The sequence below is a fragment of the Coturnix japonica genome, chromosome 36 (assembly GCF_054131305.1).
Source record: "Coturnix japonica strain WE chromosome 36, WE-NBRP24, whole genome shotgun sequence".
In the NCBI taxonomy this organism is placed as follows: Eukaryota; Metazoa; Chordata; class Aves; order Galliformes; family Phasianidae; genus Coturnix; species Coturnix japonica.
In genome coordinates this window covers 3788663-3802047 of record NC_140698.1, presented here as the reverse complement: position 1 = coordinate 3802047, position 13385 = coordinate 3788663, and positions in this window count along the sequence as shown.

Sequence of the window (13385 nt, the reverse complement as noted above, 5' to 3'; positions counted from 1 at the left end):
TGGAGCTGGGAGGGAACAGAGTGAGGACAGCTGACTGATAGTGGCCAAAGGGACGTTCTCTATCAGCTGACAGCAAGCAGAAATTGTATTGAAAGGGGTGGGAGTTCATCTCAGCCTCTTCACTGCCCAGGGCCCAGCTGGGCATCAGTCTGGTGGTGCTGAGCAAGTGCTTGTGCATCAGTTGTTACATACAATTCCATATCAACGGAAATATAGTGATAACTATTACTCCTCTCCTTTTATCTCTCTTAGTAAATTGCTTTGTTACAACCCAGAAGTTGTACTTTTTTTTCCCAATTCTCTTCCCCATCCCACAGGGAATGGGGCAGTGCACAAAGCACTGTGAGCTGCTGAGCCACATGTTGGGTTCAACAACCACTGTCATTTCGGTGCCTGATGTGAGGCTCCAAGGGTTGAGATAACAGCACAACTGTCCAGAGTGAGATAACTCAGGGCTTTGTGGGAGTTGGAGAAGTGCAGGCCATGATGCTAATTGTTTCCCTATTTGTGGAGCTTGTTGAGTCTTCTCATGAAGCTTCACTGCACAGCTCCTTACTTGGTGCTTGGATGCTACATTAGGGTATTTATTTTGCTATGCTGTTTGACCTTAGTTTGTACCACGATAAAATTTGCAGCTGACAAAGTGAAGTTTTGTGCACATTCAGCTCTGCGGTCATCTTTGGGTTTTGGAAGTAATATTGTCCATATGATTAGGAATTATACAATTTACATTTTCGCCTCTGTGAGTCCGGGGGTGTACTGGATATTGTGTTGAGGGACATGGTTTAGTGGGAGCTATAGGTAATAGGTGAACGGTTGGAATGGATGATCTTTCAGGCCTTTTCCAACCTTGGTGATTCTATGAATCTATGATTGAGGTTAAACAATTATTCAGGAATATCAGTGAGAGATCTGCCCCAAGGTGAGAAGGCTCTGCATGGCAGGGGGTGTGGGACAGTCTGGGCAGCTGCCTGGAGCGGTGGGCACCCCCAGGGCTTTGGAACTTCATCTCCGAGCAACTGCAGGATCCTGAGAAACTGGTAGAATATTGGGGGCAGGTCTGCTGTGGCTCTGGTAATCCCGACTGCAGTGTGCCAGATCCAGAGAGCTGGAAATGCTGACAGTGCTGCAACCTCTTCAACTCCTGGCACAGACCCTGCAGCAGCTCCAAGGTTTTGCTACACGTCCTGCAGTTGCTCCAAGCTCTGGGACAGATCCCACTGTCACTCCATCCCTCATAATGAGCTCTGCAGTCACTCCTGCTACGGGTCCTGTAGCTGTTCCAAGTATGGTAATAAGAAAATGGTACAAATTCCTCCCAAGGGAGGAAGTACAGCCCTGCGGTGGCTCCAACCCCTCCAATGAGCCCAGTGGCTGCTCCAACATAGTCACAGGTCCCGTGGTGGTTTCAGCTCTGGGAATGAACTCTGAGGTCACTTCAACTCCTGCAACAGCCCGACAGCCACTTCAGCTCCTACAGTGAACCCTGTGGCTGTTAAAACCCCTGCAACTAGTCCTGGACTTGCAAACAGATGCGCATAGGGATTAGTTCATATATGTTTGCAACTGCATATGTTGTATATGTGTGAAAATACACTAAATATATTATATATGTATAAATACATTTGTCATAATTATTATCCTTTTCTTTTTCTCTTTGTCTCAACCCATAAACCTTAAACCACAGCACTGCACCGAGATGCTTACGGATCTCCTTGGGACTATTCAATCTGATCTGGTCACACAGTGAAGAGCACCTGAAGATCTCAAGGTTTTCTGAGGGAGTAGCACAAGGGGGATACCGAGTCTTTAGGATGGATGGGCGAGGAGATAAAGAAGGGTGACTACCCTCTGTGAGAGTGCACTGAGCTCTGCCTGGGGATGGAAGAGCAGACAGGTCAGAGCTTATGGAAATGGCCAACAGAGGAGACCATCAGTGTCTTTTCCTGTCTTCCTGATCAGGGAGAGCAAGTGGAAGGTGCCCTCTGCAGACAGATGGGATTCTGATGTTGTCTGTCCCTTGTCCCATTTGGGGGCCTTTGTCACTCCATTATCTGCGGCAGGGACAGCACAGCAGGGCATGTGGCATCCAGCAGATCCCTGGAGAGCACAGATGGCAGCTTCTTGACCAAGTAGTGGAGGAACCAAAGAGGAGAGGTGCTCTGCTGGATCTCATACTTTCTGTCATGAAGGGACTTGTGGGAACTGTGAAGGTCACAAGGGCATCAGGCCATGTGCAAGATGCAAATGTATCTCTTTTAATTTATTTATTTATTTTGAGGCTGTAAGCTTAATAGTTGAACATAAATGTCAATAAATCTGAAACAAATAATTGAAGACAAAGATGGAAATCAATGAAAATGTGTTAACCCTTCTCAACATGAGAAATTCTCATGAGTCTTGTTCCATTTTAAGTTGTAAATATGAATCTTTGAGGTGATTTGATGTCTTTTTTTTTCTTTTACTGAAACTACAATGTTTTCCAGAACTGTGTTCGCTGGACACAAATGCCTTCAGGTTCAGAGACACAGACAGTGGTGCCAGTGCCAATGCCCTGTGACTATAGCCCGGTGCCCAGCACTACTCTTCCCTGCTGCCTATTTGATGTGTCTCATCCTCCAAGTTTTTTCAGCTCTCCTAAATAAATGGCCATGGTTAAGGGCATGTTTTCAGCAGACCATTTGGGCACACACTACTCCCACTGCCCTCCAGATTTCTCCATCCCTTGCTCTTTGTTCAGTCAGATACCTCCCAATTATCTGTCTGATTTCTGACTTTTAGGGGGATTACTGGAATTTGTTCCATCTCCCCAAATTCTGAGAATCAGTGAGAATGTGTTAACCCGTCTCAATGTGTGAAATACTCACAAGTCCTGTTCAGTTTTAAGTTGATACCTCTCAACTACCTGGCTGATCTATCCCAGGAAGATTACTGGAATTTGCTCTATCTCCCAGAGTCTGATGGCCTCTGTTTTCAACTACTTCACTGTGATTCAATCTATCCTATCCTACCTCAGTATAAATCATTTCTTTTAAAAGTATTCCATATGAATGACAAACTTCAATAGATGCCGCTTGAACATGGCATGCAGTTGATCACTGTGTTTTACTGTTCATTCAATTGCATCACCTTTCTTTCCATTTGCTGGCCAGATAAAAAAGAGAAATCTTTCCTTTTCCATGTGTAGCTGGTTCTCTGAGGAAAGCCAGTGGGAGTTGGTGCAAAGCAGTTTTAACACTGAGCGGATGAATGCAGAGGAGAAGAGTGATGTGAAGCAAAGTGATGCAAGTCCCATAGGTCCATTGTGAGCAGAAATTGGGTGGGGAGGTTGAGAAGGACCTTTGTCAACACAGTAACAGTACAGAACTCATTGGGACATCCTGGATTGGTATCAGTTGCACAGTGCTGCTTTAAACCCAGCTATAAATAAATAGACAATAAATTTATAATGGATTCTTTAAGCTCTCTCCAGATATCCCTCCTTTTTGCTGAACAAGTTCTTATAACTTGAAGAAGATAACAAGATGGCATAAGGCACAGGAGATTCTTTAGGTTATAATGGGCCCCAGGGTGCATTTGATGCTGAGTTCATCAGCCTCCAGTGCAGAGAGAAGTTTGCACAAAGTGCTCAACAAGACAAAGTCAGAAGTAACAGTGAAGTTTCTTGGAGTATTAATGGGCCCACTGAGGAACATTAACAAGCAAGCTTCCCAAGGGACTTGTTAGAGAAGATAACTGGAAGCCATGACTACAGGCAGGCAAAGGCACTGGCATGCTAAGAAACCTCTCCTTTGCCTTACAAAGCAGACAGGTCAAGCCCTGATTGCAAGACCAGTGGTAGAGAGGTCCTGTATCTCATGTTGGCTCCGGGCATTTCCTGGGGCAATGGGTTGGAATTTTGTATGATGTTAAATGATAGACATGGGGACAAAAGATCCCAGGCTCTACATGTGGTGCAAGGACGCTGTGAGGTTCATGTCCCATATGAGACCTATGTTTCATTGCAGGATCTGAGAAGGGATGTGAGAAGGGCCCAGTCTGAACAAGCAGTCAATCCCTATGAAACTCTGAACTTCAGATCTCTCAGTTCCAGTGCCCTCCTTTGCACATTCTCCCAGAGTTTGAAGTCCTTTATGTTCTGCGGTGCCCAGAAGTGCACCTAGTGCTGCTAGTGAGGCAGTAGCAATGCAGAGCAGAGAGGGATGATCCTTTCCCTCACCCAGCTGGCAATAAGTTGCTTCATGCACTCCAGGGGACTGTTGTTTTTCCTGGCTGCCTTGGCACACTGCTGACTCACATTCAGTGTGATGCTGACCAGCACATCAATCCTTTCCAGTCAGACTCCTCTCCAGTGTCCCATATCCAGTCAGTGTGTATGTCCAGGGTTGCCCCTACCCAGGTGCACAATCAGGCACTTGTTCTTGTTATACTTTATGCACTTGGTGCTTAGTACCAACTGGTACCCACTTCTCTGACTTGTCCACATCTCTCTGCAAGTCCTCTCCACCCTCAGTGGAGGCAACAGCACCTCCTCATCTGGTCTCATTAGCAAACTTGCTCAGAACGTCTTCTAGTCCTGCATTCAAGTCATCTGCATAAACATGAAAGGAAAGTGGCCCCAAAATGGAACCCTGGGGACCCCGACAGTGACCATCTACCAGCCTGATGGAAAAAACTGACTATAATCCTTTGGGACTGACCTACTGGCCAACTGCTCACCCACCACATTGTGTTTCTGTCTAGCCATATGCAGAACATTCTGTCCAGAAGGTTGTTGTGAGAAACAGTATCAAAATTTCCACTGAAATCCTCAAGGATTACATCAACTGGCTTCCCTTGGTCAACTAAACGGATAACTGTGTCACAGAATGAGCTTAAATTAAACAGGACCTTCGCCTCACAAACTTGTGTTGGCTGTGCCATAGCTTTGCAATGCCTTGAACTCCAGAGTATGCCACAAATGGAGCAAAGGGGAAGATTTGCCTCTTCTGTAGTGAACTCATTCATTTGGTAAGCAGAATAACACTACCTGATACATGGGGACTGTGTCTCTGCTCTGCTCTGCTCAGCTCACAGGGCAGAGGTGCAGGGTGTTGTTCTCATGTCAGTGCAGGTAAACTTGCTTTAACCCTTTTTCCTCTGTAAATGCTTCCTCTATTTCTATGCTCAGATACACTTCCACATTCCCTCAAGTACACTTTCTTATATAATTAACAATTACACTTTCTTATACCATCAAAACAGTTTGTCAAACAGTACAGTTCTTCAGTTCACATAAACTCCCTTAATACAGTCTGTATTCTTCAGTTATAAACACTGTGCCACAGAACCAGCACTGACTGAACCACCTCCCTCACACACTTCCTCACAAGCAGTACATAGTATTACATAAATGGGTTCACACTCATTGGTGGTGGAATGTACACCTCTCCTCAGGACCATCTTATTAATCTACAGAGTACAAACTCCCATCTTCTTACATACAAGCAGAAAGTACTTATGAGTGGACAGACAACACAGTCTTTCACTTTGTCCGTGTCTGGCCATTTCGCTCACAGGAGGAAGGAAACACGGGTCGGGACTTGGCACTCACCCTGCAGCTGTTCTGTGTCTCACTCACACCACACTCACTCTGACATTTAGATCAAAAACCATGGTTTATTCATACTACACAATGCTGACAACGTTTTCTAGCTGGAATCTTAATAACACTCATACTCTGGTCAACCAGTTGCAAACGTTAATTTTTTTCCCAGAGTCGGCTTGACACACGGTACCAAACACTTAAAGCAGATGATAATATTGAACATACAACCTATTAGCCCCATGATTACACCTTGGAGAACCCAGGCTACCATTTGACAGGCTATCCACTATGTCCCATACCCGTAGGAGAGACCAACCTAGGTCCCTCCTATTGCCAACCACATGGGAGAGAGTATTTGTTCTTGTTTCCATTCATATGACATACAGTTCCCTTTCATAGGAACTCACCCAAGGAGTCTTCCTACCCCAGCTGGCAACCAAAGCCATGAGCTCACCTCCCTGGGAGCAGCACGTATGGCTGTAAACTGTGTAGGATGTCTCCTCAAGACATATGGGCTCCACTTACCATACACATACCTGGTCCACCTATGGGTGGTCCTTGTCTGTCCCTGCAGTGATCAGGTGAGGAAGGGAGTCCTTCAGAGAAATCTCAGGGTGCGCCAAAAGTGTCTCCCTCTCAGCTGGTCCTGCAGCGAACAGAGCTGGTCCCACCTGGGCCGCCAAATTGACTACAGGAATTGAACTCTATAACCTCTATAACTGATACAGTCTCCCATGACATACTTATACCAAAGTTGAGGAAGTATGGGATAGGTGATTGGACAGTGAAGTGGGTCGAGAATTGGCTGACTGGCAGAGTGCAGAGGGTTGTCATTGGCGGTGCAGTGTCTGGCTGAAGGCCTGTAACGAGCGGCATCCCCCAGGGGTCTGTGCTCAGTCCGGTCTTGTTCAACATCTTCATCAATGACCACCCTCAGCAAGTTTGCTGAAGACACGAAGTTGGGAGGATTGGCTGACACACCTGAAGGCTGTGATGCCATTCAGCGAGACCTGGACAGGCTGGAGAGCCGGGCAGTAAGAAACCGGATGAGGTTTAACAAAAGCAAGTGTAGAGTCTTGCACCTGGGTAGAAATAATTGCATGCACCAGTACAGGCTGGGGGAAGAGCTTCTGGAGAGGAGCTCTGCTGAGAGGGACTTGGGCGTCCTGGTGGACGACAGATTGACCATGAGCCAGCAGTGTGCCCTTGTAGCCAAAAAAGCCAATGGCATCATGGGGTGCATTAAAAAGAGCGTGTCCAGCAGGTCGAAGGAGGTGATCCTCCCCCTCTACTCTGCCCTGGTGAGGCCTCATCTGGAATATTGTGTCCAGTTCATGGCTCCCCAGTACAAAAAAGACAGGGATCTCTTGGAAAGAGTCCAGCGGAAAGCCACTAAGATGGTGAAGGGCCTGGAGCATCTCCCCTATGAGGAGAGACTTAGGGAACTCGGTCTGTTTAGCCTTGAGAAAAGAAGGCTGAGAGGGGACAGGATCCAGGTTAATAAATACCTGAGGTGTGGGGGTCATAGTGGTGAGGCAGGTGTCTTTTCAGAAATGCGTGGGGACAGGATTAGGGGTAATGGGATGAAAGTACAGCATAGGAAGTTCTGCACTAATGTGCATCTCTATGATGGGGGTGGCCCAATCACAAGCAGTGGTGCGCTCAGTTGTTCTGCTTGCCTGCTCCTCAAGGAGTTAGGAGAAATCTGTACCTGTTGCGTGTTCGAGTGCATGCGCAATGCCATGTGGAGGGCTTATCACAATAAAGATTGGCGGATTTGCTGCGTAGACCGGTCAGAACTCAGATCTGCGTTGTGCTTCCTGCGGCACCGAACGCCTAACAGTGGCAGTTCCGTGTATTGGCCAGCAGGTGGCAGCAGAGACCACGGAAAGAACGTCTGCGGGACAGACCCTGGGGATCCGTTCTCTTTTGATTATAGGGGAAGAACACAAAGATGGAAGAGGAGGTAAGGGGGGAAAAAAAAAAAGAAAAAAAGATAAAACCAAACCACAGCAAACAAATAAAAACTTCTCCGAACGTAGCAAACGTGAATCTCTGTCAATAAATAAATGAGTAATTGAATTGATGTCCATTTCCCCTCCCCCCCGCTCCCCCCCACTTCCGAGATGAAAAAACACCTGGTATCAATTGGACAGATGCACACAGTGAAGCCAGGGATGGTCTGAAACGCAAAGCAGCTGAGCAGCTTTTAGAAGAAAACAGAGTAGTAACAACTTCTGTACCTACATTCACCACTCTGAGATCCTGTCTGGGTCACCCAAGGCTTGTAAATAACCACTGGGTCGGTTCTGATGTCGAGTGATTTGTTGTCAGTTCTCTCATGGTTCTCCGGTCAGTTCTCCGGTGCCAGGATCTGCCACAGGGCATTCTGACCACGGGCATCATGTTTCTACGCTGCCTCCTGCATTTAACAGGCAATGGGACTGCCCAGCATGTGCAAGGCAGCACCTCTTTCACACCACCAGAATGTTTAAGGCTGTTGGGATTGTTGTTAGCGTCCCATTAACACTGAGGCTAGAGATACCCTTAGGATTGACATTACTATTAGCATTACTTTGATGGTGCCCTATCTGGGTCATTTCCAGGGGATGTCAGGAGTAAGGCACAGTGTCAGGAGAAAAAGAACAGACTCTGTTACTTTATAAACGTGATAATAGAGAGAGTTCATTGGAAAAAATACAACTCTTAAATAATGCAAAGCATGCTTCTGATTGGATGCAGGCATCATCTGGGCTCTGTTTAATATTACTTCTAAGGTAAAGATTATTGTTACCTTAATGATTGTTTTTTGGATTATGATCAGGGTTAAGGTTCCTTTTGCTACAAACTTCTAGCATCATTTTTGTTGTTACATTTGGAGTTAGAGACGATTTTAGAATCAGGGTAAGGGTTAGGATTAGAGTTACATTGCGGGTTAATGCTGTTGTCTTTACAGCTCCTGTGAGGGTTGGGGTCTGGGTCAGGTGTTTAAAAAATGAAATGAAAAAAGAATAAAAAAAAATATATTGAAAGCTTCAGATTTCCTTAATCTTTGTGGGAATCATATAATGTGCAACTCAAATCTACCTCTTCGTGCAGTGACTGCCTGTAAATTTGCTAGAGCCTGATATAATATGGCCTTGTGCCATAGTCCTCCAGATTGTTGCTAGGATTCCTTTCCATATATTGAAATTGAATTGACCTAATATATAGGTCAGTTACCAACCTCTTGTTTTTAGGTCTGCCTTGTACTTTTCTGCGGACAGAGAAGGGCAATGTTTCCAAAAGTCAGTACATTCACAGAATCACAGAATCACAGAATCACAGAATCACAGAATTACCCGGGTTGGAAGGGACCTCAAGGATCATGTAGTTCCAACCCCCCTGCCTAGCAGGGCCACCAAACATACGCATTTACTAGATCAGGTTGCCCAGGGCCCCGTCCAACCTGGTCTTGAACACCTCCAAGGACGGGGCATCCACAACCTCACTGGGCAGCCTGTTCCAGGACCTAACCACCCTTCTAGTAAAGAACTTACCCCTAACATCCAACCTAAATCTTCCCTCCTTCAACTTAAAACCATTTCCCCTAGTCCTGCTATTATCAGCCCTTTCGAAGAGTTTACTCCCCTCCTGGGAGTAAGTTCCCTTCAGGTACTGAAAGGCTGCAATGAGGTCACCCCGCAACCTTCTCTTCTCCAGGCTGAACAAACCCAACTCCCTCAGCCTGTCCTCATAGGGGAGGTGCTCCAGCCCCCTGATCATCTTTGTGGCCCTCCTCTGGACCCTTTCCAAAATCTCCATATCTTTTTTGTACTGAGGGCTCCACACCTGGACACAGTACTCCAGATGGGGCCTCACAAGAGCAGAGTAGAGAGGGACGATCACCTCCCTATCCCTGCTGACCACCCCTCTCCTGATGGAGCCCAGGATCCCATTTGCTTTCTGGGCTGCCAGAGCGCACTGCTGGCTCATGTTAAGTTTCTCATCTATCAGGACCCCTAGGTCTTTTTCAGCCGAGCTGCTCTCAAGGACAACTCCTCCCAGCCTGTACAGGTGCCTGGGGTTCTTCCGGCCCAAGTGCAAAACCTTGCACTTTGCCGTGTTGAACCTCATTAGGTTCACCCGAGCCCAGCTTTCCAGCCTGTCAAGGTCCCTCTGAATGGCATCTGTTCCCTCCTCCGTATCAACTGCACCACTCAGCTTGGTGTCATCAGCAAACTTGCTGAGGGTGCACTCCATTCCCTCATCGATGTCATTAATAAAGATGTTAAAGAGCACCGGTCCCAAGACAGACCCTTGAGGGACGCCGCTCGTTACCGGCCTCCACCTGGACATAGAGCCATTGACCACCACCCTCTGTCTCCGGCCTTTCAACCAATTGCTTATCCATCTAGTTGTCCACCCATCAAATCCACCTCCCTCCAATTTGGAGATGAGGATGTGATGGGGGACCATGTCAAAGGCCTTGCTCAGGTCCAGGTAAATGACATCGGTCGCCTTCCCTTCATCCACCAACGCCGTCACTCCATCATAGAAGGCCACAAGATTAGTTAAGCATGACCTTCCCCTGGTGAAGCCGTGCTGGCTGTCTCGGATCACATGCTTGTTCTTTATGTGATCAAGCATGTTGTCCAGGAGGATCTGTTCCATAATCTTCCCAGGCACGGAGGTGAGACTCACCGGCCTGTAGTTACCCGGGTCGTCCCTGCTCCCCTTCTTGTAAATGGGAGTGACGTGACCCTTCCTCCAATCATCCGGGACCTCACCTGACAGCCACGACTTCTCAAATATGATGGAGAGCGGCTCAGCAACCACCTCAGCCAGCTCCTTCAGGACCCTGGGATGCACGCCATCTGGCCCCATAGACTTATACTCATTCAGTCTAAGGAGGCACTCTCGGACTTGCTCTACCCTTACAGTGGGGAGGGATTTACCTCCTTGGTCCCCACATGGAGGGATGGGGGTGCAAGACTTAGGGACGTGAAAAAGACTAGAATCCTGGCCACCAGTGAAGACCGAGGTGAAGAACTCATTCAGCACCTCAGCTTTCTCTTCATCTGTTGAAGCCATTTCTCCTTTTGAATTTACCAGAGTAGGTACGCCCATTTTGGCCTGTCTCTTCTGGCCAATGTACCTGTAGAAGGTTTTCTTATTGTTTTTCACATCCCTCGCCAAGTTCAGTTCTGCCTGCGCCTTGGCTTTCCTGATCCCACATCTGCAAGTTCGGACGGCATCCCTGTATTCTTCCCGGGTGACACAGCCTTGTTTCCAGAGCTTGTACACCCCTTTCTTCACCCTCAGTTCTCTTAGCAGGTCCTTGCTGAGCCATGCCGGTTTTCTACCTCTCCTGCCCACTTTCTTAATCAGGGGAATGGAGACCTCTTGTGCTGCCAGGAGGGCATCCTTGAACAGTAGCCAGCTCTCCTCAACGTCCTTATCTTTGAGGGCAGCGCGCCAGGGGATCTTGGCCAGCATTCCATTGAGTAGCTTGAAGTCTGCTCTTCTAAAGTTGAGCATCCTGGTCCTGCTCTTTGCCAGGCCCACATCGCTTGAGATCACAAACTCAACCAGGGCATGATCGCTGGAGCCCAGGCAGCCTCCAACCTTGACGCCTTTGATGATCTCCTCAGCGTTGGTGAGCAGCAGGTCCAGCAACGCTTGACCTCTGGTCGGTCTGTCCAATACCTGAACCAGAAAGCTATCATCAATGGATTCCAAGAGCCTTCTGGAGCTCTTGCAGCTCGCCGTGTGGTTTTCCCAACAGATGTCAGGATGGTTGAAGTCCCCCACCAGGACAAGAGCCCGTGAGCCAGACGCCTCACGCATCTGGAGCAAGAAAGCCTCATCAGCAGCCTCCCCTTGATCAGGTGGCCTGTAGTATACCCCTAATACCAGCTGACCTTTATTAGTCCCATCTCTAATCCTAACCCACAGGCTCTCAACCTGTTCTTGATTGTTTCTCATGGGGAGCTCCTCACAGTTTATCCAATCTCTGACATAAAGGGCGACTCCCCCACCCTTCCTACCTCGCCTATCTCTCCTAAAGAGCCTATAGCCATCGATGGTAGTATCCCAATTGTGGGAGTCATCCCACCATGTTTCTGTGATAGCAACAATGTCATAATTTTCAGAGTGCATCACAGTTTCCAGTTCCTCCTGCTTGTTACTCAGGCTCCGTGCATTAGTATAAAGGCACTTCAGCCGGGCTGTCCGTCTCACCACCTTCATAAGCGATCCAGGATCCGCTAGAACAGCGGCATCCCCAGCACCCCCCTGCCCTACTCCCTCCTTTTGCACTCTGCAATCTTTGCCCACAGAGTTTGGTACAATCCCTCGAATGCACCGTTCAACCCCAAATGCACCGTTCAACCCCAATAACATTCATTCTGTCCTGTGCTGGGCTCTACCCACCCTGCGTATTTATCTTGTGCTTGTCTCAATTCTCCCCATGTCAGAATGCCCCCAGTCTGAACTTAACTCTGTTCAGCAACTTTCTTGGTGGAAAAACTACTTATACAGCTGTTTTACAAGTGGGTTATACATTCAGTTAGGGCCTACACTGTGTACTGAAAATACTGGAAACTTCCACTGCAAAAACACAATCTACCTCTCCCTTCTGTGCAGCCTTGCAGACCCAGAGCACGCCAGGTTATTTCTGCTTTCATAGCATTTGCATGCTGTAGGGTGAGCAAAAGGTTCTGCTGCTTGATTCTTCTGCAAGAGCTGCCTACCGGCAAATGGTTGCAGGGATGGAGGATGTGACAGAAAGCATTTGTCTCCACAAGAGCAGAGTTACATTCAGTGCAGAGTGTGAGAGTCAGGTTGGTGTGGAAAAGCACTGACACGCTGGGGATGATGCAGTGCTCACATGTCTAAAACTCACAGACATTACTGTCAGAAGGATGGTGCTGTGTTGTGCTTCTACCTTTGGCAGCCCCTGGAGAAATGCTGCGGCACACAGAACACCTTTGTATTGCACTGACTGCTGCCATGCAGCATGGATTTAACACACCAAATCCAGAGGAGCATGACTGCATCTAACTGCCCTGAGAAAAACTACTGTAGCTGAAGAGATGAGGAGGCAGCTGCTCATCTGCAGAACAAGCAGTACTGCCAGACATTGGGCCAGGTGAGCACCTCCTGCTGCAGCGTGATGATGACAGGGCTGGAGATGATCTGCAAAGCCAGCTTCAAAGTGGGAGACATGAGTCAACATGGCAGGAGGACAGAGGTGTTAGGGAGCAGCCAAGGCATCAAAGAGTATCAAAAGGCTTTAAAAGGTATCACAAAGCGACAGCCAGGAAGACTGGGATTATCATGAGCAGCAACCTGGATGCTAGAGATTATTTGCTGCCATACAAAATGGTAGAGATCTTGCTGCAGACATCCCAAAGCCAGGCAAAATGGGAACCCAGAGCTCTGCCTGCATGAACCCCACAGCCATAGCATTGCAAGCTGAGCTGCCTTGCTGTTTGTTGCATTCATCCCAATCCCTGTGAATGAAGACTCGGAATGCAGCCGAGGCGATGATTGAGCATGTGAGTGACTTTATTCAATAAAAGACAGGAGGGCTTGAGAGGTCAAGGGTGAAGATAGGACTCCTCTTGTCAAGATGAGAGTGGCTCAGAGCTTGTGCTGCTGCCTGGTGCCTGGGACTGGCAGCCTGACTCTAAGTCCCCATCTAAGATGCTCAGCTTCACCTCACTGATGCTGCCCTGCTCCTGCATGGTGGTGCTGCTGTTGGGGCACTCGGGCTGTGCTTGGGATGGGCAGCACTGCAAAGGCGCTGGGTCAC